General features: G+C 39.0%; 1 long non-coding RNA gene across 1 annotated transcript in view; it reads left to right on the forward strand.

Moving 5' to 3' along the window:
- LOC129049772 (uncharacterized) overlaps positions 1-6,680 on the forward strand; it is a 30,482-nt gene extending 23,802 nt beyond the window's left edge. The window contains exons 2-3 of the long non-coding RNA XR_008513080.2: positions 2,625-2,778; positions 4,342-6,680. This is a non-coding gene — a long non-coding RNA (uncharacterized LOC129049772). The remainder of the gene's footprint in view (positions 1-2,624; positions 2,779-4,341) is intronic.
- The last annotated feature ends 12,176 nt before the right edge of the window (positions 6,681-18,856 follow it).

Below are 18,856 nucleotides of genomic sequence, written 5' to 3' on the forward strand. Positions count from 1 at the left end.
TGAGGTCAGGAGTTAGAGACTAGCCTGGAGCCTGGCCAACATGGTGAAACCCCGTCTCTACTAAACATACAAAAAGTTAGCCAGGTGTGATGGCAGGCACCTGTAATCCCAGCTACTCAGGAGGCTGAGGCAGGAGAATCGCTTGAACCCAGGAGGCAGAGACAGTGAGCTGAGACCGCGCCATTGCACTGCAGCCTGGGTGACAAGAGTGAGACTCCATCTCAAAAAATAAAAAATCCTTAATCACATCTGCAAAGTCTTTTGCCATGTACGGTAACCTGTGCATGAGTGCCAGGGAGCAGGACATAGATGTTTTGGGGAGGAGGACACTATTCTGCCTACTGCAATAGTACTGAAGCAAAAGCAATTTTAAAGATTCTTAATATTTTCATCACTTCAATAAATCAGAAGTGAACTCCTGAGGAGTCTTAAACATTTGGAGGAGGCTCTGTTGGAGAGCCGGCCCTTGCATGCCTCCACCATTATGTTGCTTAGTCATGACTTATCCCATTTCTTGAGAAAAGAGTAATGTGTTTTGGATCTGAGACACAGATGACTACATTCCCCTTGTCACCTTCACTTTGCCAATTCTCCATTTATTTCATTCTATAGAGACCTGACATATTGCCCTTGGAAACTGGCTACTCCCTAGAGTACTGCCAATTTGGGGTTAGATGAGAAAGATTATAAGATGGCTACTCAAAATAGTGCAGCTTGATTGAAGGTGTATTACAACATCCTCAGCAAATAATAAAAAATAGCGGATTTAAAAAAAATTGCATTGGGGTTTTATTTAAAAGGTTACCCCTCCCTACATTGCTGTAGGATGGTGATTCTCTTTGTTTTGGTCACTGTTATATTTCATTCTGTTTGCAACACTATACTTCTATCAGCTGATGTGATGCAGCCAGCAGCTGCCCCCATGTGTTAGCAATGTCCTATAGCTTAACCATGGATAATCAGGACTTAATTCATTTACCCTGGCTCCTCCATTTCTTTCCCTGCCAACACAGCTGCAGCATAGCTCCTCCATCTAGAAACCTGGCAGCTATCCCAGCTGGAAGCTACCTGCCAACACTTTTCTGAAGACCAGCCAGAGGAGGAAGGACAGGAGGGCAGAGGGCTGAGGAGGGAGGGAAGAGAAGATGCAAATCTAATTGCACTGGCCTCCAGCCCTCTTCAGATCTCTGTGCTTCCAGAGGGGGTGACATACCATCAGCTATGACTGATCTTGCTTGTAAAAGTCCTATTTAGATGTAAGCACACTTCCCTGAGGTTTCAGATTCCAGAATTATCCTGATATTCCTCTTTACTTTGCAGTTATGCAGAACCAGGAACACCCCATTGACTGGAATAATGACCTCCCAGGCAGAAGAGTGGTGGATTGATATTCTGATGTCTCTTTACCCTTATACTAGTCATTAAATTATGTACCTTCTCACCTCCATAATGAGCCACAACGCTGTCCAACTTTTCTAGGAGGAGGACCTCTTATTAATGTCAAATTTTATACCATTCCCACATGATAGTAGTTGTACTTTTAGTATCTGTTGATTTTTAAAATATGTGATAAAAAGCACCTGAGTTCAGTAAGATTTGGATTAAGTTTTATTTTATTAATCACACGGTATTGAATTACATTTGAAAATCAGCAAGGACGGGGACACTGAAGTACTCTGTAGATACCAGTGAGATGAATAAAGAAAGTGCTTGTGGTGAATATGGATTCATGGACCTTTTTACAATAACTCAACACCCTAGAGAAGGGGTGGTTCACAGGCTGGGGCACCACTGGAGAGAAACCGGGGCCAAACTTCCCCAGTTTTGTGTGTGCATGGGCTGGGTCCAGGAGCACCTCTGTGAGCTCCTTCCAAGTCTGTGCCCTTGGGAAAAGATCAGTGTTTAGATCAGGCCCACCCACAGGAAACCACACTGTTAAAATCCCTTCTTTCATGGTTCTGAAATCTTCAAAACAAACAAAGCCACCCTGTAGGCTGGGACTTCAGTTATATCCTTTTGGTTCATATTACATTACAAGGAAAAGTGACCTCATGGCAGCTGAAGCAAAGGAGGGAAATTAAGTAGACAAGACACTTGCTAGGTCAGGCGGCTCTAGTCCAGGGGCCTCCCAAGGGGAGTGTGATTTCAAGTTTGCTGCTCTCCCACAAACGAGATGGCAGCTAAAGAAAAGGTAAATGAAGAGAGCTGGTTAGAAACAGAGGTGATAATTCAAGTACTTAGAAACCAGTAGGGCCTGGGTGTCAGTGCATTGGAATGATCCATGAGCCAGAGCTCCTAAAAAGGCCCTGAAGCACAGTCTTCTCCCCACTACCCTAAGGAGCAGGTATTAACTCTTTGGTTGCTGGATCAAGGGAAGGTGAGGGGTTCCAAGGTGGCTGGGGTGGTTGTACAGGGACTGGATGCAGAGGCAACTTAGCAGCCAGTAAGGAAGCATTTCAATATTTAACAACTGGATATGCTACACCCGTGCATATTGGCAGCTGAAATCTGTAATCAAGAACTCGAAGTGTCTTATAGAGGGTTTTGGAGCCATGGGGAGAAAATATTGACAAAATCCAGTTCCTTTGTTTCTCTCGCTATTGCTCTAACTGGTTAAAACCTAGGCTCCCTTCTCCTGAGAAAATGACACCTTTAGATAAAAGCATCTCTTCCCAAGGTGGAAAAAGAGACTACTATGACTGAGTGCCTACTATGTGCCTCCCCCAAGCTTGGAGTTTTATAAACATGGCTTCATTTTCCCTTGCGACCACCACCTGGGTGAGTATTTATTACTCCCATCTTATAGACAAGCAGCCTGGTGCCCAGGGTCACACATCTGGTAAAAGGTGGACCCAAGCTCCACGCAAATCTCCCTGACTCCTGAGCTGGAACCTTCTTTCCCACCTCATTACACTACAGTTTTGAAGGTTTTCTTGTTAACATGTCAGTGATACAATTCTCCAGGTGGGCATTAGTGCTGTGCATTTTATCAAACAGGTCCACTGTATTCTTTCTAACCCTTCAAATGAGTCTTCTTATATAACAATATTTTCATTTTGTTTCAATTTATTAACTCAACTAGTAACTCTTTTTTTTTTTTTTTTTTTTTTTTTTTTTGAGACGGAGTCTCGCTCTGTCACCCAGGCTGGAGTGCAGTGGCGTGATCTCGGCTCAATGCAAGCTCCGCTTCCCGGGTTCACGCCATTCTCCTGCCTCAGCCTCCCGAGTAGCTGGGACCACAGGCACCTGCCACCATGCCCAGCTAATTTTTTTTGTATTTTTAGTAGAGATGGGGTTTCACCGTGTTAGCCAGGATCATCTCAATCTCCTGACCTTGTGATCTGCCCACCTCGTCCTCCCAAAGTGCTGGGATTATAGGTGTGAGGCACCATGCCCAGCCAACTAGTAACTCTTTAATCAACCTAATCACATTGAATTTATCACTTACAGTGGAGCAATGAATGAACCCACATGTAACTTATTATTTGAAGTACATGCTTACCATATGTAACAAGGTCTTTCAGCTTTACCTGTTTCACATAGGCCTCCTGATATGGTTTGGCTGTGTCCCTACCCAAATCTCATCTTGTATTCCCATGTGTTGTGGGAGGGACTTGGTGGGAGGTAATTGAATCATGGGTGCAGGCCTTTCCTGTGCTGTTCTCATGATAGTGAGTCTCACGAGATCTGATGGTTATGATTAGGGGGAGTTTTCCTGCACAAGCTCTCTGTTTGCCTGCTCCCATCCATGTAAGACATGACTTGCTCCTCCTTGCCTTCTTGCTATGATTGTGAGGCTTCCCCAGCCACGTGGAACTGCAAGTCCAATAAGCCCTTTTAACTGTATAAATTACCCAGTTTAGGGTATGTCTTTATCAGCAGCATGAAAACAAACTAATACACCTCCTTATTATCAAATGTAAGCTATAGTTCAATTAAAAACACAAACATATGTACATATGCATAAACATTCCCCAAAAGATAACAGTTGTGGTAATTGTCAAAGTTTTCCTTGGATTTTCATCTAAAGCATTTTCCGTGGAAATCAATTTTGTGGGCTTGTTCATATGAGCAATGCCTCACGATAGAGGTGATGTCTTTCCATTAAACATTTCCAACCCTCATTACACCTCAGCCTTTTTACCTCTACCATTTGTTGATAATGTAATGTTCTAAACACCAACAAATACAAATCAATAACAATGTCCATTCCCAATTAATTTTATCTAACATCTGATACATGCTGGCAGGGCAGTGAGTAAAGCCTTTCTTTGGGGGGAGTGAGGGTTTGTGGAGTAAAATGCCTTCATTTCTAACCTTAGCCCTCCTGTTCCTTCCCAGGGTGTGCTCAGCCTCCTCCTGTGATGTACCTGGATTTCCTCCTCCATGGTGAAAGGCAAAAGGCTGTTTATCTCTTCTCTGGTCTGTGTATGAAAGCTACATGAAAATGAGCATTGAAAGGGTTAAGTGCACTCTTCATGCAGAAAGACAAAACTTGTGGATTTTCTATTCCATTGGGTCCAAACAAGAAGAATGGTCTGTTGCTATTATTTTAGGATTCAACTCAATAGCTGATAAATTTGATTTCTTTCACACTCAGCAAAGACTTGAAACATTGTAGCCCCAGAATGGGAAGTCTCTCCTCCGAACTCATGAACACGTAACTCTTCAGTTCTCCCTCAACTTCATTAAGCATATTGAGTTTCAAAAGATATTCCTACTGTCCTTCTTCAATACCTTCTCTTTTTAAATGTTACCTTATTTTTTAAATGTATTATGCAGTTTTTAAGACATTCAAGGGATAAGGAAAACCAAACCAATACCTACGAATCTATCATGCAGCTCAAGAAATATAACATTTGGAGCAGTTAAATCCACTATTTATGCTCACTGCCTTCTAGATAAAGTCTGTTACTTCCCAGAGGTCAATTCCTGAGAGCCTAGGGACCTGGGCATTGTCTTTGCCATCTTTGTGAGGCCCTGGAGATGCCCTTTATGTCTCTGGCTTCTGTGTTGTCGAAGTCTAGGTTGACCTCGTGATTTTTGAGGCTGTGGGTTAGCCTTGCAATGTCTGGAACTTGGCTATGAGTTTTGAATGCTTTTCCTTGGGCCTTGTCATCAGATGGAAGTGCACATAGCTTCCCATGGCCACCTCTTCCAGGATGTTCAATGAGAAGTCCCAAAGCCCCTGCATGAGGATCAGCCTGAGAGGCCAAGGGAAGCTGACCAAGCTCTCTGAACTTGAAATGGACTAGACTCATAAAGGGGGAAGCAGTGCCACTGTTTCCTGGAGCCTCAGCCCCCTATGGGGACACCTTGTACTGACAGGTGAGCCCTGCTGGGGCTGGAGCTGGGCTTGAGGGCAGGTCCAGCTGTCCTCTCACTTGACCTCTTCTGAGCAGGGTTTCTCTTCCAGCCATGGCACTGTCCTGGCTGGAGAGCTTCAGGGCAGTGTCTGCCCCATACCCTCATCTGGGCTCTGAGATGGCTTCATGGGTCATTTTTGGTGAAGGGGGAGCTCAGAATATTTGCATTATTTTGTGGACATTGGTCTTGACTAAGAATAACTAAGAATTAATGGCCCAGGGGTTTTAAAGATAAGAAAAAAATGCAAAAACTTAAGGAGTCATTTGCCCTGTTGCTCCTGGATATTGCAGCCAAATAAACACATTCCCAAATTTATTTATGTTGTAGACCAGTCATTTTTCCTTATACAGGAATCTTATTAAAACAATAAATCAATGTTAACCTGGGTTTTAAATTGACCCAATATGTTTGGAGAAATTGCTGCTTTAATTTTCCTATTTTTCATTTTTCAATTAACTAATTTAGCTTTCCCAGTTGGGATACCACAAACCTTAACACATGAATTTATCTTGAAACCAGGAGGCACCAATATACATTGCCAGCAAAACAAAAGAGGAAAACCCAACGTGTGTCCTGTCATGAGACAGCAAAGAAGCACGGGTCCAGAAAATATCTATCTTCGTCACTGCAAACTACCTAAGCCTAAGCTCTGTGAAGCAGCCTCAACTGCCCGAAGACTCCCCTGAATATTCTTTCTGAATTTTCTCCACATCTCCTGTGACTAAAAGTTTCCAGCGCATCTCTGTTGTAGACTGAATGTTTGTGTCCCTCCCAGTTGCCCAAAACTCACATGTTGAAGCCCTGACTCCCGATGTGACTGTATTTGGAGACAGAGACTTTACAGAAGTAATTAAGGTTAAATGAGGCTGTAGGATGGCGCTCTGATCTAATAGGATTCGTGTCCTTAAGAGACACCAGAGAGCTCGTTTACTCTCCGAGTGTGCAAGAAGAGGTCATATGAGCATACAGTGAGATGGTGGCCACCTGCAAAGAGAAGAGGTCTCAGAATGAAACCCACCCTTCTGGCACCTTGGTCTTGGACTTCCAATCTCCAGAACTGTGAGAAAATAAATTTTTGTTCTTCAAGCCATGCAATCTCTACTATTTTGTTATGGCAGCCCAAGCTGACTAAACAATTACCCAGCAATGTTTTCCCGGGAACACTGTGAAAACTGCTGGTGCCCTGCCATCTGCCTGGGAGTGCTTAGTATCCCAGCATACATGCACAACTGGACAGATCTCAGCCAAGGGACCTCATCACCCACCACAGCTTCAATACGTTACAACACAGTCCAAGACTCCAGAGTATGAATGGGCCCAGATACCATAGGAAGCTTCTTTCCCACCAACCTCAGAGCAATATGTATATGTGAGAGTGTGTGTCTGTTGGGGAGGGGAGATTTTTGCAATGGACCAATCCTACAAGTGTCCTCAACTTCATGGGTGCATTGTGATTTGTTCTCCACCCTGAAGCCTGCAACTTGGACTTGTGAGGCCCGGCCTTAGGGAAATACAGGCTCAGTGAATGCTAAGTTTGTGGGGAAGCTGTTCTGTAGAGTCAAAAGAACACTGGCTTTGGAGTCAGACAAAGCTAGGTTCAAATTCCAGCTTTTTAGTGCATTAACCAAAATAGTAAAAGTAAGGACTCATTGTCTAAACTAATTAAGCTGACAAATCCAGGCATGTGTTTTGCCTTCAGGAACAGCTACATCCAGGTACTCAAAAGACATCATTGGAAATCTATTTCCTTCTCTCTTTCTGCTCCAGTGATTTCTCTATTGGCCTCATTCTGAGGACAGTGCTTCCTCAGCAGCTCCAGACTCACATGATGAATGGAGGAAGAAGAGGGTCTCTGCCAAGAGTTATAACACAGGTCTTGGTGAAGCTGCTGATTGGTCAATCCTAAGTCACATGTATACTCTTGCGGGGAGTTTGGGGTGGGAGAGGGAAGGAATCGATCTCATTCAACTTCAGGAAAGATGGTGCTGTTACTTAAGGATAAAGGGATGCTGGGCAGGAAAAAAATAACACATGTCTATATAGACACTATGGAGCTCTGTGACTCTGAGCAAGTTATTTAACCTCTCTGATCCTCAAGTTCCCCCTTTGCAAAATGGCTAAACCAGTGTCTACCATGTTTAAAGTTATGAATATTATATATACTCCTAGCATAGCTCAAGACACAGAAAGGACTCTCTCCCTCTTCCTTTTTCCTGTCCCTCTCTTGGAGACCTGGGGAAGCTTAAGGAGTTTGGATTGTATTGAAAGTGTCACGCTGTTTCAGGCTGGGCAGGCCTTGGAGGGTACAAAAACTTCAGAACCCACTCAGTGGGGCTCTTATATCGGGGTTGGTTCCACTAGGGAAAGGTTGCCTCAGGGCAGATTGGGGCTCTGAGGATTCCCTGGCTGGCACAGCTCTGGGACATCCAGGTGGGTTGACAGGGTCCTTTCAAAGGCAGTTTTCTGACAGAAGATCCCAGAAAAGCCAACAGGAAGTTTTCTGTTATTCTCTGGAATTAAAACCAAGCCTCTCACTGCATATATTACTGTCCTGTAAACAGTAGAAAGTCCATGTCAGACCTGTGGGGTTTCTCACCCAAACAACCACTGCGCTACCTGAATTGAGCCTGTGAACTCTAAAGAATCCTAATGAAAATTTACCACCACAAATACTTCAAAGAGCCTGCTTTAACACACTGGAATCATGTACCTGCCCAGCTGGTGACAGGGTTAAAACTGCCAAATTTGTCTTTCCCACTGCTACCTGCTCTCCCTCCCTAGCCATCCTCACCCAACTTTGTGATTCCTTTATTCATAGGTTAAAAGACTGTGGGCACCTGTGCCCTCAGGTCTGTCTAGATTTATGATGAGCCAAATGGGAGCCTGGAACCATCTGCCAGCCTCACTAACACCCACTGGAAAGAGGTCTAGCATCTCAGTAGCCCACTTTTGCCCTGATGCTGCATTTTTAAAGGTCACCTACGATTCTGAGGAAATCCAAAAGAGACTAAAAAAGAAATATCATTTAATATATATTTTTTAAGAGTTTCATCACTTAGTTTCTTTGGCTCCATCTTGATTTATTCTGGGACATTGCCACAGGATCTTGCTTTGAAGGCTGCTATAGAAGATATCAAGACCTCTCCTTATATCTCTACAGAGTCTCAACAACACCTTTCCCACCTCAGCAAGCTGCTGTGCAATTAAACAAGATAAGATATAGTAAAGTGTTGTGAGCGCTTTGCTGGAGAAGTTATATAATCCAAAGATAGCATTATGATTAGTGGCAGTGAATATGATATTTTCTTTTTTTTTAATTATACTTTAAGTTTTAGGGTACATGTGCACAACGTGCAGGTTACATATGTGTATACATGTGCCATGTTGGTGTGCTGCACCCATTAACTCGTCATTTAGCGTTAGGTATATCTCCTAATGCTATCCCTCCCCCCTCTCCCTTCCCCCCTCCCCCTTCCCCCCTCCCCTCACCCCACAACAGGCTCCGGTGTGTGATGTTCCCCTTCCTGTGTCCATGTGTTCTCATTGTTCAATTCCCACCTATGAGTGAGAACATGCGGTGTTTGGTTTTTTGTCCTTGCGATAGTTTGCTGAGAACAATGGTTTCCAGCATCACCCATGTCCCTACAAAGGACATGAACTCATCGAATATGATATTTTCTCTTTAGGCAATCAGTGGCTTAGTTAGAACAGTGGATAATTCAGGGGCAACACAAGATGATTCTGTTAATAACTTGGGGTTAAGCTCAAGCTTTAGAATGGAAATGTGCTACAAAGCAGTTTTGGTATGGGCACGTAAGTGTTGTTGGGACCATCACCTCCATCAGAGATGGTGATTTTGGGTAAAATTGCCAAAGTTGGGGTGGTTCACAAAGGTCTTTGTGTAAATGCAGACAAATGGTGTATCACCATAAAGGGAAACTCATATCAATGGGCTTGACTTGACTCCCTTTTGAGGGGTCCAAACAGCTTTCAATTTATGTAATTTGCATCTTTTATTTAAAATCCATTTCCTCAGTACAGTTGTATCATGCATGGTAATTGTAGGATTGCTAATTTTTAAAAAGCTTCCTTTGATAGAGTGAGGAAAAGCCCTGTATACACCACTGAGAGTGTGAATTGGTACAACTTCTTTCAAAAACGATTTTGCAATATCTGGCCAAATGTAAAATGCAAAACTCCTATAACACAGTGCGAAAGGAAAATAAAAACTCAGGACCCTGATTCACTATGCCAAAAGGAAAAAATTAAGATGAAAGCTGAGTCATACAAGAAGCTGCCCTTCCTTTTGTTCCTAAGCAGATAAAAGGTTAACTATCTCCGCAGGTATGTTCACCTTATCTGATATAAAGTGCCGACTTACTCAGCATGAGACAAATGCATAATTGATTATTCCCCTACCTGCTCCTTTTCCCTTGCAATGTGTGGATGCCCATACCCTCCCTCTTACTCCTCCACCCCACTTTTCCCCTTTAAATATTGAAACCCTCAAATTCACTTTTGGAGAAAGGCACAGACCACAGACTGTTTCTGTGATTGTGTGTTGTTTTCTTTCTCCTGGCCATGTCCTTAACCTTGGCAAAATAAACTTCTAAATTGATTGATACCTGTTTCATATACTTTTTGTTTTACAAATTGTCAACCATGAAGGGACTCTGAGTGGAGGTGGCCCTGACCTTTGACAAATCTCCCAGTGGTGCTTGATAACAGCTTGGGGTATCTTTATTGCTCAAACCAACAGGACAATTTGCTGATGTCCGGGAGGTGCCCCCTCCAGAGAATCCCTGATCTCCCAAAGTTTGGTTGAGATCTAAGGTTTACTTTGCTCCACAACTCCTTTTCTGGAGGTTTACTCACTTCCAACAAGAAAGGTGAGTTTTCCTGCCTCTATGATGATAAAGGGCAAGCAATTCCTTTCTGGTGTTTCAGCTCGCTTCCAATAGGGAAGGCAAGTTTGAGTTTTTTCCTGTTTCTAAGATGGTAGAGAGCAGTCTCGAGCCTGGGCACCAATCTTAGGTAAGTAGCCGAATTGGGGTTTTTATCTTGAAAATTCTCTGCAATGACTAAAAGTTAAGGTTGACAACCAGCTGTTCTTAATTTCTCCTTACCATTAAATCACTCAATAATTGTATTTTTGGGTTTTTTGGTTGTTTGTTCCATCTTTCTCCCATCAGATTTGATCAACTCTACCTGACTTGGTCAAATCTTAATGAGAATTCCAAATTAGGGGGAACAAGGCCTCTGGGTAAAATTCCTTGCAGCTGCAAAAAAAAAAAAAAAAAAAAAAACTAAAAACAAAACAAAACAAAAAACGAACCCATACAGTTGATTTCTCTGTTCTCTTTCTTCCTTCCTTCCTTCCTTCCTTCCTTTCCTTCCTTTCCTTTCCCTTCCCTCCCTCCCTTCTCTCTCTCTTTCTTTCTTCTTTTCTTTCCACTTTTCCTTCTCTCTTTTTTTTTTTTTTGGATGGAATCTTGCTATATCACCCAGGCTGGAGTGCGGTGGTATGATCTTGGATCACTGCAGCCTCTGCTTCCTGTGTTCAAACAATTCTCCTGCCTCAGCCACCCAAGTAGCTTGGACTGCAGGTGAATGCCACCACACCCGGCTAATTTTCATATTTTTAGTAGAGATGGGGTTTCACCATGTTGGTCAAGCTGGTCTCAATCTCCTGACCTCAAGTAATCCACCCACCTCGGCCTCCCAAAGTGCTGGGATGACAGACATGAGCCACCATGCCTGGCCTTCCTTTCTTAGAAAAAATTGTTCTTTCATTTTTTTCATTATTATTTTTAATTTTTTCATTATTTTTTTCCCACCCTATTCTTCCTTCCCGTTTGCCATCTTCAGAAGTACCAAGTGAAAAAAATCTAGAGAGGGCTTCTAAAGACTCAAGCCCCTTAAAGAATTGAGAATAAAGGCACCATTCTTCCCTTTTTTGGATGTTCTGCTTTCTTTGGGGAGTTTCTAGAGTCATGGACATATTCTTCTCAGATCTAAAGCTCTGCTTTTTTGCATGGTGTTACCTGACCTCTTTGGCTTTTGGGGGCACCTGAGATTACCTAGTACTGTGAGAGGATTTGACCTTGGCATGTGTAATAGATAAGAGCTACAATGTTAGGGGAAGTTGAGGACAGTTTACAGAAAATAGTCATTACTACAGAAGGCTACTAGTTTTTTGCATGCTTAGATTAGAAAATTGTACATGCTTTCTTGATCCTGTTTCCTAAAGGGCTCCACCCTAAAGCCAGTAATCTAATCAAGCTAAATTGAAACCACACCTATCAAACTAAGTCACTTTAATAAAACTCTTTGTAAGGGAAATGTATATCTTTAAAGGAAATCTCCATTTTGTAAGGGCATCTCTGTCTCTGCACCTAAACCACTAGGAAATTTAGGGGGAAGAAAATAGCTTAAAGTTTACGTAACAGACCTTGCATTTGTTTAGACTTGTGTCTGTGACTTTGAATTTTCTACCTTGCTTCGCTTAAGTCATGTCTTTGGAGATGAAAATTTAGAGTTGCCTAGTTGACTATTGTTTAGGACATGGAACAGATAATCAAGAGATTAATAGTCTAAAGTAGGGAAGAGAAAATTTTTGAAAACAGGTAAATGAAAAATTTTAAATCTGTAAAATTCCCCTCTGTCTGAGCTTGTTATGTCTGTATGTTTATAAAGTCACATAGAAATAATATTTCACTACCAATTAGAAGAAAGAGCTCTCATTAATTGGCTTTTAAAAAGTAAGCGTTTATCAGACTAATAGAAGCTAACTCAGAGGCTTTTCAGTTCACATGACTTCAGTATTTTTTGGTAAGATTAATTTGGTATATTTAGTTTCAAAATTCTCCCCAGTAATTTAAAATCTTAAAGTCATGTTACTTTTTTATTTTAATTTTTTTGGGTACATGGTAGGTATACACATATATTCATGTGATATTTTGGTACAGGCATGCATTGTGTAATAATCATATCATGGAAAATGGGGTATCCATTCCTCAAGCATTTATTCTTTGTGTTATAAACCAATTATATTCTTTTAGTTATTTTTAAATGAACAGTTAATTTATTTTGACTATAGTCACCCTGTTGTGCTATCAAATACTAGGTCTTATTCATTCTTTCTATTTTTTTGTACCCATTAACCATTCCCACCTCTGCTACACCCCCTCGTGTTGTGATCAATTAAGTGATCCTACGTTTTTCACTAGGAATTAAGGTTACTAAGAGTTAGAATAGTGGGAGAGTAAGATGTGTTTTGGTAAAGTTTGTGAAAAAAAAAAAAACAGAGATTGTGGTTTTTGTTTAAATGTAACTTTTCTAGTTTAGAAGGCTTTTCTACTTGTGTTGAGATAAAAACCACTGTTTGCATCCAAGCATTTTTTTTTTTGTAAACTTGTAAATTTGTATTGATATCTCATGGCTACAGTTCCAAAGTAAAAGCTATGGAATCTTTATTTGTATGAGTAAGTGTGCATGTGTGCTTAGGTGTGTTTAAATGTACGTATATGTGTTTTGTTATGTGTTATGGCCATAAGGTACCAAATTGGCTTAAAAATAAAGGAATATTCATAAATTAAGTAAATAAGCCCAAATACTTTTCAAGTTCAAGTTATTTAAGTAAATTTTTAATCAATAAGCTGGCTCTTAATTAATTGGTAAAATAAAATTAGAATGGATTCAGAATTGTCAACATATATTATTTTTTTCATTTATTAGCCAAGTAGTTTTATATTTCTCTGTGCTAAATATTATCAGATGTCAAGATTTGACATGAGGGTTATAAAGCTCTAAATGAAGCCCAAAAGAAGATTATCATGTAATTTTTTGGTAAATAGGTATGCAATATTATCAATTTAATAAAAAATAGCTAAATCCTGTCTTACTGAAAAAAAAAGCCACATTTACTTAACCTTAAGTTTCTTACTTAGGTTAGCAACTGAAATTGACAGACTATAAAAAATGGTTAACAAGAAAATAACTTTAAATGATGACAATCACAGTTTTCATAAGTAATCTAGGTAAATTAATTTTTAAAAAATGTAATTAGGTTAATATAACAATAAATGGTTGTAAAACAAATGTATATATAATAATTTAGAATCTACAGTCAAATTAAATCATAGATATTCATTAAATGTTTGGGTCACCTAGCTTTTTAAAACAATTACAGGAAAATATTTTTCTAAAAAACAATATGTTCTTATTAAAAGGAAATAATTTGTCTAATTCAAAGGTTATTTAAAGGTTATTTATAAAACAAGGTAAAATGAACCAGTAAATAAGAAAGATGTAAAGAAAGATAAGTACAAAGTGATACTTTTGGTAAGAAAGGTTAAAAGGAAAATAATTTTACATGAGAAGGAATTGTGCGGTAAAATTTTTGTCTTAAAACAAAATAATTGGTTATTTAAGAAAGAGGGATGTTTAGGATAAAACAGGAAGTCCAAGGGTGTCATAAATGGTTTGAGTAAGTCATAATAAGGTTTGTAAAAAGACAATTTATAGAAAAAACACTTTATGTAATCAAGCTGGTTATAATTAAATTACTTACAATAGTCTTTCTAGAGTTTGGGCTTTCATATTAAAAATACACTAAAGAATGGGTTAGAACAACAAAATTTTCTTAAGGTATTGATTTACTCTTCATAAAATTACAAGAGATTTTAATTTTTAACCCAAAAGTTTAATTTTTATTGTGTCTCACTGTTTTCAGCTTTCTCCCCCGATCAAGAAGGCCTGATATAATAACTCTCTTCTTCAGTATTTTTGTCAGCTCCTGTAGCTTTTTTCCTTCAGATTCTAACTGATGTTGTGGACTGATGCTAAAAATGTTTTATCTTAAAGGTCTAAAGGAAATGTTTTTTTCCAATATAACATCCTGTGCTCGTGGCTTTAAATTCTTATATAAAATAGAAAACTTTCACTTAGAACACAGGACACACTCTTCCTATGTCTAAGTAATTCAAGCCATTTTCATTAATTTTAACTTGCAGCCTATCTAAATGGACTCCCCGTAGGGAAAAGCAATCACATTGCAGAAGGTCTTTTGTTTGTTTGTTTGCCTTGTGGTAACTGACTTAACAAACAGATTTTATATTTTATTGAAATAATTTCTACATCGTTGTTATTAAGTTTTTTTATTTGCCTAGAAAAGCTGAAGTTAAAAAGTTAAGTTTATTACATCCATGTAATTTTCTGTATTGCTTTTAAAGTCTTTGTGTTGTTAAGTTATAGGGCTTTGACTCCTGGGTCTAAAAGGGACACACAAGTCCTGCTAAATCTTAAACACTGACAGCAGTTGAAATCTCATCCTCAGATCCAAGAGAAGATGACAATCAAAATAAACCAAATTTATGAGACACAGGGTCAGAAATTAAAACTAACCCCTGTAAGTCCAAGGACTATTGCAGAAGAGGTGGGAACATGAGATTGTAAGGGTCAATTTTGAGAAATAAAATTAGTTCAGAATTTCTCTATAAATTAAACATTAATAACAAAGGCACACTGATGCAAGACCAGCATCTGGGCCCCTATGTCAGATTAACAAGGTTTTCTTGGAGCATTAACTTACTCTTTAATAAAAACAATTACAAAAGGTTATAAAAAGGTTTATAGAAATTGCATCTTGTGGTCAAGATGATTAAAATTTAATAGATTTATTTATAAGATTTGAGAGACAGATTTAATTAGCCTCATTCTCTCTTTATTAGGGCTTATTGTTTGGAAAGTAAGTTTCTTTCAAAGAATAAAGACTCTTGCCTTTTTTGAAATCTTTGAGTTATTACTTTGGTTAAATGAATGACTTATTTTACAATGACCTGTGACCCTATTTTGTGATAATTAGGTATTTTAAACTTTTGATATTTGATAAACTTTCCAAAATCAAATTCTAAATTTTGCCTTTTTGACCTCATTAATTTTTTGATATAAGGTCCCTGAAGTCCAAAAGGGACGTATTTGGCTCATTTGGTGTACTAAAATCATGCAGGAAGCATTGTCAAGTATGAAATGGTGTTAACCTTCTTTAGATTAGGTTTATATAACTATATTATTAGTAAGTGTTCCAAAATTTTATGAGATCTTGTGATTCTAATATGTCTTAGTATATCTTATCAGTAGTAATTATGATTGTTATGTAAATTGTTTTATGCCACAGAAGTAACCAAATTTCCTTGTTAATTGTGTATTGTTTTTTATTATTTTTATTTTTCCATAAGTTATTGGGGTATTGGGGTACAGGTGGTATTTGGTTACATGTGTAGTTCTTTAGCAGTGATTTGTGAGATTTTGGTGCACCCCTCACCCTAGCAGTATACACTGCACCATATTTGTAGTCTTTTATCTCTCACTCCCCTCCCACCCTTCCCCCCAAGTCCCCAAATTCCATTGTATCATTCTTATACCTTTGCGTCCTCATAGCTTAGCTCCCACATATCAGTGAGAACATACAATGTTTGATTTTCCATTCCTGAGTTACATCACTTAGAATAATAATCTCCAATCTCAACCAAGTCACTGCAAACACGGTTAATTCATTCCTTTTATGGCTATGTAGTATTCCATCATATATCATGTATATATACACACACACCACAGTTTCTTTATCTACTTGTTGGTTAATGGGCATTTGTGTTAGTTCCACGATTTTGCAATTGTGAATTGTGCTGCTATAAACATGTGTGTGCAAGTATCTTTTTTGAATAATGACTTATTTTCCTCTGGGTAGATACCCAGTAGTGGAATTGCTGGATCAAATGATAGTTCTACTTTTAGTTCTTTAAGGAATCTCCACACTGTTTTCCATAGTGGCTGTACTAGTTTACATTTCCACCAGCAGTGTAGAAGTGTTCCTTGTTCACTGCATCCATGCCAACATCTACTGATTTTTGATTATGGCCATTCTTGCAGGAGTAAGGTAGTATTGCATTGTGGTTTTGATGTGCATTTCCCTGATCATTAGCGATGTTGAGCATTTTTTATATGATTGTTGGCCATTTGTATATCTTCTTTTGAGAATTGTCTATTCATGTCCTTAGCCCACTTTTTGGTGGGATAATTTGTTTTTTTGTTACTGATTTGTTTGAGTTTGTTGTAGATTCTTGATATTAGTCCTTTGTCAGATGTATAGATTGTGGAGATTTTCTCCCACTCTGTGGGTTGTCTTTTTGCTCTGCAGACTATTCCTTTTACTGTGCAAAAGCTCCTTAGTTTAAATGGGTCCCAGCTATTTATCTTTGTTTTTATTGCATTTGTTTTTGGGTTCTTGGTCATGAAATCCTTGCCTAAGCCAATGTCTAGAAGGCTTTTTCCAATATTACCTTCTAGAATTTTTATAGTTTCAGGTCTTAGGTTTAAGTCCTTAATCCATCTTGAGTTGATTTTTGTATAAAGTGAGAAATGCAGATCCAGTTTAATTCTCTTACAGGTGGCTAGCCAATTATCACAGCACCATTTGTTGAAAAGGGTGTCCTTTGCCCATTTTATGTTTTTGTTTGCCTTGTCGAAGATCAGTGGGCTATAAGTATTTGGGTTTATTCCTGGGTTCTCTATTCTGTTCCATTGGTCTATGTGCCTATTTTTATACTAATACCATGCTGTTTTGGTGACTATGGCCTTATAGTATAGTTTGAAATCAGGTAGTGTGATGCCTCCAGATTTGTCCTTTTTGCATACCCTTGCTTTGGCTATGTGAGCTCTTTTTTGGTTCCATAAGAATTTTAGAATTGTTTTTTCTAATTCTGTGAAGAATGATGGTGATAGTTTGACAGGGATTGCATGGAATTTGTAGATTGCTTTTGGCAGTGTGGTCCTTTTCACAATGTTGATTCTACCCATCCATGAGTATGGGATGTGTTTCCATTTGTTTGTGTCATCTATGATTCCTTTCAGCAGTGTTTTGTAGTTGTCTTTGTAGAGGTCTTTCAACTCCTTTGTTAGGTATATTCCTAAGTATTTTATTTTATTTTTTTTCCAGCTATTGTAAAAGGGGTTGAGTTCCTGATTTGATTATCTACCTGGTCACTGTTGGTATATAGAAGAGCTACTGATTTGTGTACATTAATCTTGTATCCGGAAACTTTGCTGAATTCTTTTATCAGTTCTAGGAGCTTTCTAGAGGAGTCTTTAGGGTTTCACGGTAAACAATCATATCGTCAGCAAACAGTGACAGTTTGACTTCCTCTTTACCAATTTGGATGCCCTTATTTCTTTCTCTGGTCTGATCACTCTGGCTAGGACTTCCAGTACCATGTTGAAGAAGAGCGGTGAGAATGGGCATCCTTGTCTTGTTCAAGTTCTCAGAGGGAATGCTTTCAACTTTTCCCCATTTGGCATTATGTTGGCTGTGGGCTTGTCATAGATGGCTTTTATTACATTAAGGTATGTCCCTTGAATGCCGATTTCACTGAGAGTTTTAATCATAAAGCGATGCTGGATTTTGTCTGATGCTTTTTCTGCATCTATTAAGATGATCATGTGATTTTTATTTTTATTCCTGTTTATGTGGTGTATCACATTTATTGACTCATGTATGTTAAATCATCCCTGCATCCCTGGTATGAAACCCACTCGATTGAGGTGGCTTATCCTTTTGATATGTCATTGAATTCAGTTAGCTAGTATTTTGTTAAGGATTTTAGCGTCTATGTTCATCAAGGATATCAGTCTGTAGTTTTCCTTTTTGGTTATGTCCTTTCCTGGTTTTGGTATTAGGGTGATGCTGGCTTCATAGAATGAATTATGGAGGGTTTCTTCTTTCTCTATCCTGTGGAATAGTGTCAAGAGGATTAGTACCAATTCTTCTTTGAATGTCTGGTAGAATTCTGCTGTGAATCCATCTGGTCCTGGAATTTTTTGGTTGGTAATTTTTTAATTACCATTTCAATCTCACTGCTTGTTATTGGTCTGTTCAGGGTATCTAATTCTTCCTGATTTAAGCTAGGAGGGTTGTATTTTTCCAGGAATTTATCCATCTCTTCTAGGTTTTCCAGTTTGTGTGTAAAAGTGTTCACAGTAGCCTTGAATGATCTTTTGTATTTCAGTGGTGTCAGTTCTAATATCCCCTGTTTCATTTCTTAATGAGGGTATTTCGATTTGCTCTCTTTTTTCCTGGTTAATCTGGCCAACGGTCTATCAATTTTATTTGTCTTTTCTAGGAACTAGCTTTTTGTTTCATTTATCTTTTTTATTTTTTTGTTTCAATTTCATTTCGTTATGCTCTGATCTTGGTTATTTCCTTTCTTCTGCTGGGTTTGGGTTTGGTTTATTGTTGTTTCTCTAGTTCCTTGACATGTGACCTTACATTGTCTGTGCTCTTTCAGACTTTTTGATGTAGGCGTTTAGGGCTATGAACTTTCCTCTTAGCACCACCTTTGATGTATCCCAGAGGTTTTGATAGGTTGTGTCGTTATTGTCATTCAGTTCAAAAAGTTTTTTAATTTCCATTTTGATTTTGTTTTTGACCCAACGC

Source organism: Pongo abelii, chromosome 15 (genome assembly GCF_028885655.2).
Source record: "Pongo abelii isolate AG06213 chromosome 15, NHGRI_mPonAbe1-v2.0_pri, whole genome shotgun sequence".
Lineage (NCBI taxonomy): Eukaryota > Metazoa > Chordata > Mammalia > Primates > Hominidae > Pongo > Pongo abelii.